The sequence below is a fragment of the Schistocerca americana genome, chromosome 11 (assembly GCF_021461395.2).
Source record: "Schistocerca americana isolate TAMUIC-IGC-003095 chromosome 11, iqSchAmer2.1, whole genome shotgun sequence".
Classification (NCBI taxonomy): Eukaryota; Metazoa; Arthropoda; class Insecta; order Orthoptera; family Acrididae; genus Schistocerca; species Schistocerca americana.
The window spans coordinates 188,907,023-188,922,988 of NC_060129.1; the positions used below are offsets into that span (position 1 = coordinate 188,907,023).

General features: G+C 46.1%; 1 protein-coding gene across 1 annotated transcript in view; it reads right to left on the reverse strand.

Annotated features, from left to right (window-relative positions):
- Positions 1–13,328, reverse strand: part of LOC124553894 (immunoglobulin domain-containing protein oig-4-like) — a 35,137-nt gene extending 21,809 nt beyond the window's left edge. The window contains exon 1 of the mRNA XM_047127910.1: positions 13,171–13,328. The gene's annotated coding sequence lies outside the window, so the exon portion shown is untranslated. The remainder of the gene's footprint in view (positions 1–13,170) is intronic.
- Between the last annotated feature and the right edge of the window lie 2,638 nt (positions 13,329–15,966).

A 15,966-nucleotide genomic window follows, 5' to 3' on the forward strand; every position in this document is an offset into this window, starting at 1 on the left:
TTGCGGCACATCGTGGAATACTCATGCTTCAGCCCCTATCCTCTCATGTAATTCTTATGGATACTGGTGCTATACGCAGCCGTCGAAAAGGCGTCTGTAACGCAGGTGTGTTCCAGGGAGAGAGCTACACTGAAGAGCCAAAGAAACTGGTAGTCCAGCCTAATATCAAGCGAACGGAGAAGTGCCGCAACACGACATGGTATGGACTCGACTGATGTCTGAAGTAGCGCTGGAAGGAACTGACACCATGAATCCTGCAGGGCTGTCCATAAATCCGGAAGAGTGGGAGGGCATTGAGATGCCTTCTGAACAGCACGTTGCAAGGCATCCCAGATATGGTCAACAATGTTCATGTCTGGGGAGCTTGGTGGCCAGCGGAAGTGTTTAAACTTGGGAGAGTGTTCCTGGAGCTACTCTGTAGCCATTCTGGACGTGTGGGGTGTCGCATTGTCCTGCTGGAATTGCCCAAGTCCTTCGCAATGCACAATGGACACGAATGGATGCAGGCGATGAGACAGGATGCGTAGGTACGTGTCACCTGTCACAGTCGTATCTAGGCGTATCAAGGGTCCCATATCACTCCAACTGCACACGCCCCACACCATTACAGAGCCTCCACCAGCTTGAACAGTCCCCTGCTGACATGCAGGGTGGATGCCTTCAGGAAGTTGTCTCCATACCTGTACACATCCATCCGCTCGATATAATTTACAACGAGACCTGTCCGAGCAGGCAACACATTTCGAGTCATCAATGTCGGTGTCGACAGGCCCAGGCGAGGCGTAAGTCTTTGTATCATGCAATCATGAAGCGTACTTGAATGGGCCTCCGGCTCCGAAAGCCAATATCGATGATGGTTTATTGAATGATTCGCATGCTGACACTTGTTGATGGCTTTGAAATCTGCAGCAATTTGAAGAAGGGCTGCTCTTCTGTCACGTTGATCGATTCCCTTCAGTTGTAGTTGGTCCGTTCTCACGGTATCTTTTTCCGGCCACAGCGGTGTCAGAGATTTGATGTTTTAGCAGATTCCTCACATTCACGGTACACTCGTGAAATGGTACCATACTGGAAAATCTCCACTTCATTGCTACCTCGGAGATGCTGTGTCCCATCGGTCGTGCGCCCACTATAACACGTTCAAACTCACTCGATAACCTGCCATTGTAGCAGCGGTAGCCTATCTAACAACTGTGCCAGAGACTTGTTGTCTTATATACGCGTTGCCGATCGCAGCGCCATATTCTGCCTGGTTACATAACTCTGTATTTCAATACGCATGCCTGTACCAGTTTCTTTGGTGGCAACAAGGTCGGGCAAGTCTGTGGAGACCTGGGAGTGAACAAAAGCACGGCGAGTCGTTGGGCAAGACGTCGGAAATCCTGGCAACAAGGGGGGGCAAACCTGTCCAATCTGCCGCCTGCCGCACACAGCTGTGTTGCAGTGTTGGAACGTGCAGACACTCTCATTCGAGGTGATCGACAGATCGCAATGAAACACCTGGCTGTCCAGCTGGACATCCTGTTGTTAGTGCTGACTCATCCACCAGATGACGTACTGAAAGGTGTGTTCCTGCCGGGTTCCCCGCCCCTTAACAGAAGAACATAAAGAGTATGAAACTTCCTGGCAGATTAAAACTGTGTGCCCGACCGAGACTCGAACTCGGGACCTATGCCTTTCGAGGGCAAGTGCTCTACCATCTGAGCTACCGAAGCACGACTCACGCCCGGCCCTCACAGCTTTACTTCTGCCAGTATCTCGTCTCCTACCTTCCAAACTTTACAGCTCTCCTGGCAGAAGTAAAGCTGTGAGGGCCGGGCGTGAGTCATGCTTCGGTAGCTCAGATGGTAGAGCACTTGCCCGCGAAAGGCAAAGGTCCCGAATTCGAGTCTCGGTCGGGCACACAGTTTTAATCTGCCAGGAAGTTTCATATCAGCGCACACTCCGCTGCAGAGTGAAAATCTCATTCTGGAAACGTCCCCCAGGCTAAGGCTAAGCCATGTCTCCACAATATCCTTTCTTTCAGGAGTGCTAGTTCTGCAAGGTTCGCAGGAGAGCTTCTGTAAAGTTTGGAAGGTAGGAGACGAGATACTGGCAGAAGTGAAGCTGTGAGGGCCGGGCGTGAGTCGTGCTTCGGTAGCTCAGATGGTAGAGCACTTGCCCGCGAAAGGCAAAGGTCCCAAATTCGAGTCTCGGTCGGGCACACAGCTTTAATCTGCCAGGAAGTTTCATATCAGCGCACACTCCGCTGCAGAGTGAAAATCTCATTCTGGAAACGTCCCCCAGGCTAAGGCTAAGCCATGTCTCCACAATATCCTTTCTTTCAGGAGTGCTAGTTCTGCAAGGTTCGCAGGAGAGCTTCTGTAAAGTTTGGAAGGTAGGAGACGAGGTACTGGCAGAAGTGAACCTGTGAGGACGGGGTGTGAGTCGTGCTTCGGTAGCTCAGATGGTAGAGCACTTGCCCTCGAAAGGCAAAGTTCCCGAATTCGAGTCTCGGTCGGGCACACAGTTTTAATCTGCCAGGAAGTTTCATATCAGCGCACACTCCACTGCAGAGTGAAAATCTCATTCTGGAAACATAAAGAGTAATTACGACCTGAGCGGAGTTGCTTGAGAGCTTGAGGCTGATCGTGACAATTATTTGTCGACCATCGGCGCAGGCGATGAAACTTGTGTTCATCTCTTCGAACCGGAAACAAAACGACAACCATTGAGTGGCGCTGCAACACATGTCCTCTGAAGAAAAAGTTTAAAGCCACACCCTCAGCTGCTAAAATCACACCGATGGTCTTCTGGGAATCTGTAGACGTTGTTTTGATTGATGTCCTCCCGCATGGTACAAGGATCAAGTGTGAAGTGTATTGTGTTACCATCAGGAAATTGAAGAATCGACTTCAAGGTGTTTGTTGTCACAAAAGTATAAACTAACTTCTCCGTGACAACGTAAGCTCTCACCCAAGTCTGTGCACCCGAGAGGAGCTCACAAGATTTGACTGGACTGTTCTGACTCATCCACCCTGCGGCCTCGCATTTCGCACCTTCTGACTTCCATGTTTTCGGCCCAAAACAGGATGCACTCCGCGGGAAGCGGTACGTGGGTGATGGGGAGGTTATAAATGTGGGAAAATGTTGGTTTCGACATCGACCAGTGGAGTGGTACCATGAGAACGTACATAACCTGCCAGTAAGGTGGCATTAGGTCATAGCATTGAACAGAGATTATGATGAAAACTAGTGTTTTGCAGACAAGGAAGAGGTGAATAGTATCGTGTATCATAGTTTTGAAAGAAATCAACCTGCTTTTAGAAAAAATAAGCTGTTGTATTACTTATTGACTGGTCCTTGTATTTACAAACGCTGAGTATGCCGATATGGTGTTCGTGAACGCTTTGTGTGATGGAAACGCTACTGTTGGGTGTGGAGAATAAGGCAGACAATTTCCTGAACACAGAGTACCATATTATGTTGTGTTTCGTTGTCTTTACTGCGTAACAGTTCACAACAGTCGTTCATATCTTGCTAAACATGCAGGTGAACACGATGTGGATTAGATACAAGATATTATGCAACTGGTACGGCGTAGGCCTTGAAAAACCGAGTGAGGTGGCGCAGTCGTTGGCACACTGGACTCGCGTTTGGGAGGACGACGGTTCAATCCCGCATCTGGCCATCCTGATTTATGTGCATCTTCAGGTTTTGCCGGCGCAAAGACTGTTCCATTAAGTTTTGGGTGTGCAGCCGCAAGAAATCTCCTTCTTCTTCTTCTAATATTTCGGCTGTAAAACGTTCAGCCATCGTCAGAGTGAGCCGCAAGACTGCCGCTCCAGTGCTCGCTTCGTTTTTTTTTTTTTTATTGTATTTCAATTCCCCATTGGGGCGGGCTGGCAGCAGCATATGCGGTGCTCTTCAGCCGAAAGACATAGAACAAACAAGAGAAGACATTTAAAAATAACAAAGGAGAGAATATGGTGAACATAGATAAAAAAAGGGGGAACATCATGGAAGGCAATAGACAAAAAACAAAAAAAAAACGGGGTGACCGTAAAATGGAGACAAAAACTGTGAAAACTGTTTAAAAGTAGCACACACAAAAGGCCACACACTGCGACAATTAAAAGAACACAAGGCACAGTATGACTGGAGCATAAAAGGTATCGGCGGATGGCGTAGCACATCACAAACACTGACGGTGAACCTCAAGGCAGTACACAATTAAAATCACACCTCTTGACGCACAGGAGAAACAGCACTAAACACAACACTGATGTGGCACACTGATGATGAGCAAAACAGAGGATCTGCCAGGCGCTAGGAGATGAGAGAGACCGGAAGAAGGGAGGGAGGGGAAGGGAGGGTGGAGGGGAGCGGGGGACGCGCGGAAGAAGGCCAGGTAGGGAGGGATGTGGGAAGGAGACAGGCAAGTATGGGGTGCAGGGTCTCAGGGGAGGGGGGGAAGGAGGAAAATCCGGTCTGGGAGAACGAGGGAAGAGGAAGAAGGGGGCCCTGGGGAGGGGGGGGGGAATTATGCCAGGTTACAGTTGGAAGGAAGGGTAGATGTCACAGCGAAGTTCTTCATTCGGGAAGGGGCGGCGTTGGAATTTGCCCTGATGAAGGAGATGGAGGGTGTGGAGGTGGAGAGAGGGAGGGATACAGCGATAGAGGCGCGGCAACGGGCGGGGGTGGAGAGGAAGGAGGAAACCAGAGGGTGGGGGGATCAAGCTGCGGACAATGTAAAGGATCTCGCTTCGTCCCTTTATACTCGTGTACCGCGCGACTGCGCATGCTGCCACAGATGCAAATGCGCCAGAGACGTTGGTCGGCAGCAGAGACGTGCATAATGCGCGAGTTGTATCTATGACTCCGCAGTTGATCTGTGTTGGCATGTCGATATATCATTGTGAGCTGCACTGTGACGACGTCTTTGTGAGTTGATTACAGCAAGTGCCGGATTCCATGATTTATCAAGATTGAAACCACTATCTCTATTAATTAAATTCGTCGTCCTTCCTCTCCAACCCCCACCCGTTGCTGCGCCTCTATCGCTGTATCCCTCCCTCTCTCCACCTCCACACCCTCTATCTCCTTCATCAGGGCAATTTCCAACGCCTCCCCCTCCCAGATGACGAACTTCGCTGTGACATCTTCCCTTCCTTCCAACTATAACCTGGCCTTGTTCCTCCCCCCCTCCCCAGGGCCCCCTCTTTTCCTCTTCCCTCCTTCTCCCAGAGCGGATTTTCCTCCTTCCCCCCCCTACCATGAGACCCTGCACCCCATCCTTGCCTCTTTCCTTCCCACATCCCTCCCTACCTGCCCCTCTTCAGCGCGCCCCCCGCCCATCTCCCCCCTCTCTTCCCCTTCCTCCCTTCTTCCGGTCACCCTCATCTCCTTGCGTCTGGCAGATCCTCTGTTATCGTCAGTGTGCCACATCAGTGTTGTGCTTAGTGCTGTTTCTCCTGTGTGTCAAGAGGTGTGATTTTAATTGTGTACTACCTTGAGGTTCGCCGTCAGTGTTACGTTACGTGCTACGCCATCCGTCGATACCTTTTATGCTCCAGTCATACTGTGCCTTGTGTTCTTTTAATTGTCACAGTGTGTGGCCTTTTGTGTGTGCTACTTTTAAACAGTTTTCACAGTTTTTTATCTCCATTTTACAGTCACCCAGTTTTTTTTTTTGTCTATTGCCTTCCATGATGTTCCCCCTTTTTTTTATCTATGTTCACCATATTCTCTCCTTTGTTATTTTTAAATGTCTTCTCCTGTTTGTTCTATGTCTTTCGGCTGAAGAGCACCGCATATGCTGCTGCCAGCCCGCCCCGATGGGGAATTGAAATACAATAAAGAAAAAAGAAAAAACGAAGCGAGTACTGGAGCGGCAGTCTTGCGGCTCACTCTGAAGATGGCTGAACGTTATACAGCCGAAATAGTAGAAGAAGAAGGAGATTTCTTGTGGCTGCACACCCGAAACTTAATGGAACATCCTGATTTCTGTTTTCCGTGATTTCCCTAAATTGCTCCAGGCAAATGCCAGGATGGTTGCTTTGAAGGGGCACCGCCGACTTCCTTCCCCATCCTTCCATGATCCGCTGAGACCCATGACCTTGATGTTTGGTTAAAAAGATGGTTCAAATGGCTCTGAGCACTATGGGACTTAACATCTGAAGTCATCAGTGCCCTAGACCTAGAACTACTTAAACCTAACTAACCTAAGGACACCACACACATCCATGCCCGAGGCAGGATTCGAACCTGCGACCGTAGCAGGAGCGCGGTTCCGGACTGAAGCGCCTACAACCGCTCGGGCACAGCGGGCGGCGCTGCTTGGTCTCCTCCCCCCCCCCCCTCCCCCCTCCCAAGCAACCCAACCCAACTCCTTCAACAAGCACACGCAGAATTTCTAGACGCATCATTGTTCCACATATAAGATTATGGCGGACATTACATAAGCACATCCTCTCTCAATCTATGTCAGATTCAACACCATCGACAAGATGAAGGTAGAAGGTCGAAATTATGTCGTTTGGTAATTGCAAAATGCCGACTTATCCCGTCAGTACTGTTTAGTGATGAAGCCACTTTCATCCGTGGGGGCGGTGCTAATACTCGTATTGGTCGCCGGATGAAAACTCCCATGCCTTTGCGGAGACACATTTTCAAGAACACATCTCTGCAAATGTTTGGTGTGCTAAGATAGACAATCAGTTGATTGGGCCGCTCGTGTTACATCATCGTATTATAGGGCTCCCATTATACAGACTTCATTGGAAACGAGATTTAAGCATAGTTAGAAAGAGATTCCTTTCTCTACAAGGATGAATACAGGGTGTTACAAAAAGGTACGGCCAAACTTTCAGGAAACATTCCTCACACACGAAGAAAGAAAATATGTTATGTGGACATGTGTCCGCAAACGCTTATTTTACATGTTAGAGCTCATTTTATTACTTCTCTTCAAATCACATTAATCATGGAATGGAAACACACAGCAACAGAACGTACCAGCGAGACTTCAAACACTTTGTTACAGGAAATGTTAAAAATGTCCTCCGTTAGCGAGGATACATGCATCCACCCTCCGTCGCACGGAATCCCTGATGCGCTGATGCAGCCCTGGAGAATGGCGTATTGTATCACAGCCGTCCACAATACGAGCACGAAGAGTCTCTACATTTGTTACCGGGGTTGCGTAGACGAGAGCTTTCAAATGCCCCCACAAATGAAAGTCAAGACGGTTGAGGTCAGGAGAGCGTGGAGGCCACGGAATTGGTCCGCCTCTACCAATCCGTCGGTCACCGAATCTGTAGTTGAGAAGCGTACGAGCACTTCGACTGAAATGTGCAGGAGCTCCATCGTGCATGAACCACATGTTGTGTCGTACTTGTAAAGGCACATGTTCTAGCAGCACAGCTAGAGTATCCCGTATGAAATCATGGCGGTGAATCGAGGAAGTACAGTACATACTGACGAAACTAAAATGAGCTCTAACATGGAAATTATGCGTTTCCGGACACGTCCACATAACATCTTTTCTTCATTTGTGTGTGAGGAATGTTTCCTGAAAGTTTGGCCGTACCTTTTTGTAACACCTTGTATAATGTTCTAGCTGCAGCTGCTGAAAATTTATCGATATATTGATATAACTATATTTATTCCCAAAAATATCAATATATCTCGGCGATATAGTTCTGCAGACTGTATCGATATATCGATACTTAAATAGCTGTGTCGACTGCCGGCAATTTTATTTTATATTATATTTATTTCACAGTTTTCGGTAAATTTTGTTCTTTTGGCATTGTAGTAGAACATAACTTTACTTTCACCGTGTAAAGGAGTCTTACTACTCTTTCAGCCGTCATGACGTCCAGTCTTTCTCTTTCATTGTGCGAAGCAAGTATAGATGGCACAAAGGAGGAGTCCGGTTGCAGCAGGGATTGGCGGTGTGAATGGAATAACAAGATTTCCGATGTGAAGAAACATCACTACAGTTGCGTTGAAAAACAATTTTTAGCGCGACTTGGGTGCCATTTCTTCACACTGGCATCTTCGAAAACGGTTGCTGAAAGTGGTGAACGAAAACGTAAATTGCGAGATTGGTCTTTGCGGTCGGAGGGCAGAGACGTGTGAGGGGAAATGCTGACGTATTAGGCGCTCGGCTCTACCAACAGAAAGTGAAACGTTTAACAAAAAAAATGGTTCAAATGGCTCTGAGCACTATGGGACTCAACTGCTGAGGTCATTAGTCCCCTAGAACTTAGAACTAGTTAAACCTAACTAACCTAAGGACATCACAAACATCCATGCCCGAGGCAGGATTCGAACCTGCGACCGTAGCGGTCTCGCGGTTCCAGACTGCAGCGCCTTTAACCGCACGGCCACTTCGGCCGGCAAACGTTTAACATCACCACGCAATTTTGCCACTGCATCTGCCAGGTCGCTGGTGTTGGCGGAAACGAAACGGGAAAAAATACCAGCCAAGTCCACATGAAGTATTCCGGACAAATCCGATATGTGCCGAAACCTAACGATGGACCCATCCGACGCCTTTAGTTGTGCCACTTACGTGCAGTTACCATTGTTAGCAAACTGGTTATCGCCAAGCATCAACGTGCATCCTTTTCCGTTCAGTTCTTGCTCTGAGGGGGATAAGCAGGTTGATAGCTTGTTGATGCGCAGAATATCTAATAGTAAATCAATGAACTGTAGATTAAAACTGAAGAAACCGCAAAAAGGTGCGAATTTAAGGAGATGGGACCGTGATAAACTGACTAAACCAGAGGTTGTACAGAGTTTCACGGAGAGCACAAGGGAACAATTGATAGGAATGAGGGAAAGAAATACGGTAGAAGAAGAATGGGTGGCTTTGAGAGATAAAGTAGTGAAGGCAGCAGAGGACCAAGTAGGTGAAAAGACGAGGGCTAGTAGAAATCATTGGGTAACAGAAGATATATTTAACTGATGAAAGGAGAAAATATAAAAATGCAGTAAAAGAAGCAGGCAAAAAGGAATAGAAACGTCTCAAAAATGAGATCGACAGGAAGTGCAAAATGGCTAAGCAGGGATGGCTAGTGGACAAATGTTATTATTTAGAGGCTTATCTCGCTAGGGGAAAGATAGATACTGCCTACAGGAAAATTAAAGAGACCTTTGGAGAAAAGACAACACCTTGTATGAATATCAAGAGCTCAGATGGAAACCCAGTTCTAAGCAAAGAAGGGAAAGCAGAAAGGTGGAAGGAGTATATAGAGGGACTCTACAAGGGCGATGTACTTGAGGGCAATGTTGTAGAAAAGAAAGAGGATGTAGATGAAGATGAAATGGGAGATATGATACTGGGTGAAGAATTTGATACAGCACTGAAATACCTAAGTCGAAACAAGGCCCCAGGAGTAGACAACATTGCATTGGAACTACTGACGGCCTTGGGAGAACCAATCCTGGCAAAACTCTACCATCTGGTGGGCAATATGTATCAGACAGGCGAAATACCCTCAGACTTCAAGAAGAATATAATAATTCCAATCCCAAAGAAAGCAGGTGTTGACAGATGTTCAATAAGTCACGGATGCAAAATACTAATGCGAATTCTTTACAGACGAATGGAAAAACTGGTAGAAGCCGACCTTGGGGAAGATCAGTTTGGATTCCTTAGAAATATTGGAACACGTGAGGCAATGCTGACCCTACGACATATCTTAGAAGCTAGATTAAGAAAAGGCAAACCTACGTTTCTAGCATTTGTAGACTTAGAGAAAGCTTTTGACAATGTTGACTGGAATACTCTTTTTCAAATTCTGAAGGTGGCAGGGGTAAAATACAGGGAGCGAAAGGCTATTTACAATTTGTACAGAAACCAGATGGCAGTTATGTCGAGGGACATGAAAGGGAAGCAGTGGTTGGGAAGGGAGTGAGACAGGGTTGTAGCCTCTCCCCGATGTTATCCAGTCTGTATATTGAGCAAGCAGTGAAGGAAACAAAAGAAAAATTCGGAGTAAGAATCAAAATCCATGGAGAAGATATAAAAACTTTGAGGTTCGCCGATGACATTGTAATTCTGTCAGAGACAGCAAAGGACTTGGAAGAGTAGTTGAATGGAATGGACAGTATCTTGAAAGGAGGATATAAGATGAACATCAACAAAAGCAAAACGAGGATAATGAAATGTAGTCGAATTAAGTCGGGTGATGCTGAGGGAATTATATTAGGAAATGAGACTCTTAAAGTTGTAAAGGAGTTTTGCTATTTGGGGAGCAAAATAACTGATGATGGTCGAAGTAGAGAGGATATAAAATGTAGACCGGCAATGGCAAGGAAAGCGTTTCTGAAGAAGAGAAATTTGTTTACATCGAGTATAGATTTAAGTGTCAGGAAGTCGTTTCTGAAAGTGTTTGTATGGAGTGTAGCCATGTATGAAAGTGAAACATGGACAATAAATAGTTTGGAAAAGAAGAGAATAGAGGCTTTCGAAATGTGGTGCTACAGAAGAATGCTGAAGATTAGATGGGTAGATCATATAACTAATGAGGAGGCATTGAATAGAATTGGGGAGAAGAGAAGTTTGTGGCACAACTTGACAAGAAGAAGGGATCGGTTGGTAGGACATGTTCTGAGACATCAAGGGATCACCAATTTAGTATTGGAGGGCAGCGTGGAGGGTAAAAACCGTAGAAGTTGACGAAGAGATTAATACACTAAACAGATACAGAAGGATGTAGGCTGCAGTAGTTACTGGGAGATGACGAAGCTTGAACAGGATAGAGTAGCATGGAGAGCTGCATCAAACCAGTCTCAGGACTGAAGACAACAACAACATCAAAGGCCAAAAAATCCGAGAATTGTTAACTGGTAATTATATCACATTAAAATTTTTTTTTGTTATTTGTCATCAGACTGTCTCTCCATCTGTCTATTCAACCGTTTTCTCTCAGGAGAGGTGTTAAGTTGAAATTTGCCACATATTGAGGTCTATGGTCCTTTGGGGGTATAACAAACGATAGCTTCTGAGTCAATGCAATCAAAAGATAAGGTCCTGTATGTCACATATTTTGTTGCTCACACACTCACTCATTAAAAGCTATAGGGTTCCTTTCCTTGTAGGATCACGAAATTAGGGTAGAATAGAGGTTTCACACTAAATAAAGGAAAAAAAATCAGAGAATTTTAATTTGTAGTTATATCACACGAAAAAAATATTTCTTTTGTCGTTTGTTATCCGACTTCAAACATGAAATTAAAACGTTCTCGTAAGCCTTGGAATCTATATGATCGATATATTCCTAGTATCAATGTTGGCAACAGGCAAAAATTGCCGCGATCCTCGTTTTCCAGAATGGGTAAACTCTTTGTAAACATGTAATTAAGTTTGTACAGTACCCACAGTGCGTCAGACCTAATCGCACCTGCCCAATTTCTTAATAATTTTGTTCTAATGTAGGTAATGGTTGGAGAATGATCGAAAATTTTCGAACATGTCGGCAATAAAAATGTATGCAACTGTGATGGAAGCCTTATTTAATGAATTATAAATAAATTGAGTTACTGATGCTATTACTAAAGTGCGCGTCATTTACGACAGCGGCCGAGTTTAGGTTCGTTCTGCGCATCTGACGTCACAAAACACAGTCAGCCAATGAACAGAGAGCGACGTTGCCAGAGCTCGACTGCAGTGCAGAGCACGGACGAGTGGCTTCAGTTTGGGAAACGTTCAGTCATAAATAAAGTAATTGAACAAAAGCAATGTCTTGATAGCAGGCTTTCTTTTATGGAATGTTTGGAAAAAGCATTCTTTATACCAATTGCTTCATATTCTATTAATTAATTATACCAAACAATCAATAAGCCTCCTAATTCAGACCATAGCAAGGAAAGGTGTTTGTATCATTCTCACGAACCGCTTTTTCGCAATAAAGAACAGTGGTAATTGTTTATTTCCTATTGTACTTCGACGAAACGTGAGTAATTCATAGTCGTTCCAACAGTGTTTGTCGGTATTTTGCGTGATATTTTAAAGTCCTGTGGGAGATTATTTAATCAATGAGCTGCATTAGCGTAATGGTTAAGGTGTCGCCGGCACGGTAGCTCAGCGTGTTCGGTCAGAGGGTTAGCAGCCCTCAGTAAAAAAAAATATATATATATATATATATATATATATATATATATATATATATAATAATAAGAAACTGAGTTATCGATCAACAACGAACTTAAACGGATGTCTTACGACGTCCGCCCCTAGCAGATGCAACGAACGAAAGCGATCAAAATCAGATTAAAAAAAAAAGTAAAAGCGTGTTCGGTGAGAGGGCTGGTCGGCCTCTGTAATAAAAAAACTTGCTGGAAGGATCGACAATGCGAACTTTACCGGTTGTCATGTGACGCCCGCAACGACCAAACTCAACGCTCAACAACGAACACGAAAAAAAAAAAAAAAAAGTGTTGGGATGCTGAGCGAAGAGTTCTGAGTTCAAACCTTGTTTGGTGCTTTATATTTTCTTTATTTAAAAACATTATAGAAGTGTCTTACTTCATGAATTTTATTCGTTTGCATGTATTTTTTTGAAATTTCTAGTGGCAACTAAAATCGACCATACGGAAAGTATGCGCTATGGACTTTTACCACTGCAAACTCTTCAAAATTTTCTACTTTTAATGCTGCACAATAACTGCGTTTAACATCGAAACAAAATTAAGTCATTTATCGGGGGGGGGGGGGGGGGGGGGGGGAGGAATCAGTCAAGAAGATGTGTAAAAATCGAATTTTTGGGCCAAATAGTTTTTGTGAAATCGAATGATAAAGTGTGTCAAAGCAGTCGAAACACGATGTGTCTGCACAGGCGAGCAGTGCAGTGACGACAAAATGCGGGGAGCACGTCTCTGTAGCAGCGAAAGGGTTAATGCGGCCGTGGTGGCTTTACTTCATTAACTGCGCGCTCCCCCCCTAAACATAAGTTTGCGAACTATGCTATACTATGGCGCTGCTTCTCTTGGCGTGTACAATTGGCAACGCAGCAATCTCCCGCGTCTGGGGCGGGCATGCGCGAGCCGCCAAGATAAAAGAACTGAACTATAGGACCTCCTAAAAATCTCGTATTTCCTATCCCTGCCGAAGCGCCATGTACACGGGTGCCTACGATGGTTTCGAGGCGTCCGTTGGACACGAGACCTGGCGTTTACCTTCTGCAGATGTCGCGCCCAGCAGCGACCGGCGTGGTTATATGGGGCAGGCGGCGCGCGCGTCCGGTGGTTGGCGGTTGACCAGGTGGTTGGACGGATGGGCGCCTTTAAGCCTGCGCAGCTGGCGGTGGGCGTGCAGTGATACTCGGGCCCCTGACCCGGCTGCAACTGAGGCCGCTTACCCCCTCCACCCGGCCCACGGCGCGTCGCACACACAGCCGCAGTAGCGCCTGTGGAGGGGTGGGGCCAGGTGCGCTGGTGGTGGGGGAACCGCCAACCCCCCCCCCCCCCCACACACACACACACACCTCGCCCATCACGTGTTGCTCAACCTCCAGCACTTCCCTTCCCACCGAATCTGCCCTTGCGCTACTGGGACGAGATGAAAATTGTTCGGCCTATCCTGCGAGAGAGAGAGAACGTGGTTTCGTTTTTACCCAGGTTACATGCAACCACTTAGCACATAACTGCAATATACGATACCAGTACTTATTGTAGATCGCGATACGCTTATATTTTTTTGATCATATATCTTTTCTGTCCAGGTTTTTGGCATTAACATGTAATTTTCAGTTGGCAAAGGTCCCGAGTTCGAGCTCCTGTCCGGCACACATTTTTAATCCGCCAGGAAGTTTCATATCAGCGCACACTCCGGTGTAGGGTGAAAATTTCATTCTAGGAACATCCCCCAGGCTGTGGCTAAGCCATGTCTCCGCAATATCCTTTCTTTCAGGAGTGCTAGTTCTGCAAGGTTCGCAGGAGAGCTTCTGTGAAGTTGGAAGGTAGGAGACGAGGTACTGGCAGAAGTAAAGCTGTGAGGACAGGCGGTGAGTGGTGCTTGAGTAGCTCACTTGGTAGAGCACTTGCCTGCGAAAGACAAAGGTCCCGAGTTCGAGTCTCGGTCCGGCACACAGTTTTAATCTGCCAGGAAGTTTCATATCGGCGCACACTCCGCTGCAGAGTGAAAATCTCATTCTGGAAGATGAAAATTGTTCGGCCTATCTTGCGAGAGAGAGAGAATGTGGTTTCGCTTTTATCCAGGTCACATGTAACCACTTAGCTTATAACTGCAATATACGATACCAGTACTTAATGTAGATCGCGATACGCTTATATTTTTTGATCATATTCCTTTTTTTTTTTTTTTTGCAGGTTTTTGGCGTTAACATGTAATTCATAGGTGGCACTTGAAACGTTTGGTTAGTAATTTGAGGATATTGTTTCGATATGTCACTTATTTAAACATTTACACTAATAGAACCGAGCGAGGTGGTGCAGTGGTAGCACTCTGGACTCGCATTCGGGAGGACGACGGTTCAATCCCGCGCCCAGCATCCTGATTTAGGTTCTCCGTGATATCCGTAAATCGCTTCTGGCAAATGCTGGGATGGTTCCTTTGAAAGGCCACGGCCAACTTCCTTCCCCATCCTTCCCTAATCCGATGAGACCGAGGACTAGCTGTTTGGTCTCTTCCCCCAAACAACCCAACCCGACACAATAGATAAAATAATAGAATAATGTTCACAAAAGGGATAAATATAATAATACTGTCCAATGTAATAATAACAGAACCCAACATCTTTACACTTACTCATCCATGACCCCCTCCCCAGAATATTGAAACGTAAAGTCAAAACAGCTGTCACCAAAATTTTCAGCCACTCGCTGACAGCTAGTACAACCTTCACCCCCCCCCCCCCCCCAACAAAAATAAAAAATCGGCCCTATCCCCCCCTCTCTCTCACTCATACACACACACGAGGTATAAACATCATAAATAGAAAAAAAATGGTTCAAATGGCTCTGAGCACTATGGGACTTAACATCTGAGGTCATCAGTCCCCTAGATCTTAAGAACTACTTAAACCTAACCAACCTAAGGACATCACACACATCCATGCCCGAGGCAGGATTCGAACCTGCGACCGTAGCGGTCACGTGGTTCCAGACTGAAGCGCCTAGAACCGCTTTTTTTTTATCTATTAACTCAGTTTTTCTTTTATTACAGAGGGCAGCGCGCCCTCTGACCGAACACGCTGAGCTACGGTGCCGGCCGAAGCGGTCGACCCCATCGGCCGGCCATTAATAGAAGTTAGTAACGAACATATACTTCGTTAGGTTGGCAACAAATAGGTAAACATACCAAAGAAGACGAAACATGTGCTGGAGTCGCAATATTTACGCTGTGAAAAGAAGTGTACGACGAAATAGTTGCATCGAGTGACAAAAGAAAGATAGTGCAACACAAAAAAGAGTGAGAAACATGGTGAAGAGTATGTGGATGGCGATTACACAAAGATGTGATTATACGAGGTGCATTCATGTTCTAAGGCCTCAGATTTTTTTTCTAATTAACTACTCACCCGAAATCGATGAAACTGACGTAATCTCCCTGCAGACGTACACATTTTTCACAACGCTGACGCCACGGTTCCATGGCAGCGGCGAAGGCTTCGTTAGGAGTCTGTCTTGACCACTGGAAAATCGCTGAGGCAATAGCAGCACGGCAGGTGAATGTGCGGCCACAGAGAGTGTCTTTCATTGTTGGAAAAAGCCAAAAGTCACTAGGAGCCAGGTCAGGTGAGTAGGGTGCACCAGGAATCACTTCAAAGTTATTATCACGAAGAAACTGTTGCGTAACGTTAGCTCGATGTGCGGGTGCGCTGTCTCGGTGAAACAGCACACGCGCGCAGCCCTTCCCGGACGTTTTTGTTGCAGTGCAGGAAGGAATTTGTTCTACAAAACATTTTCGTAGGGTGCACCTGTTACCGTAGTGCCCTTTGGAACGCAATGGGC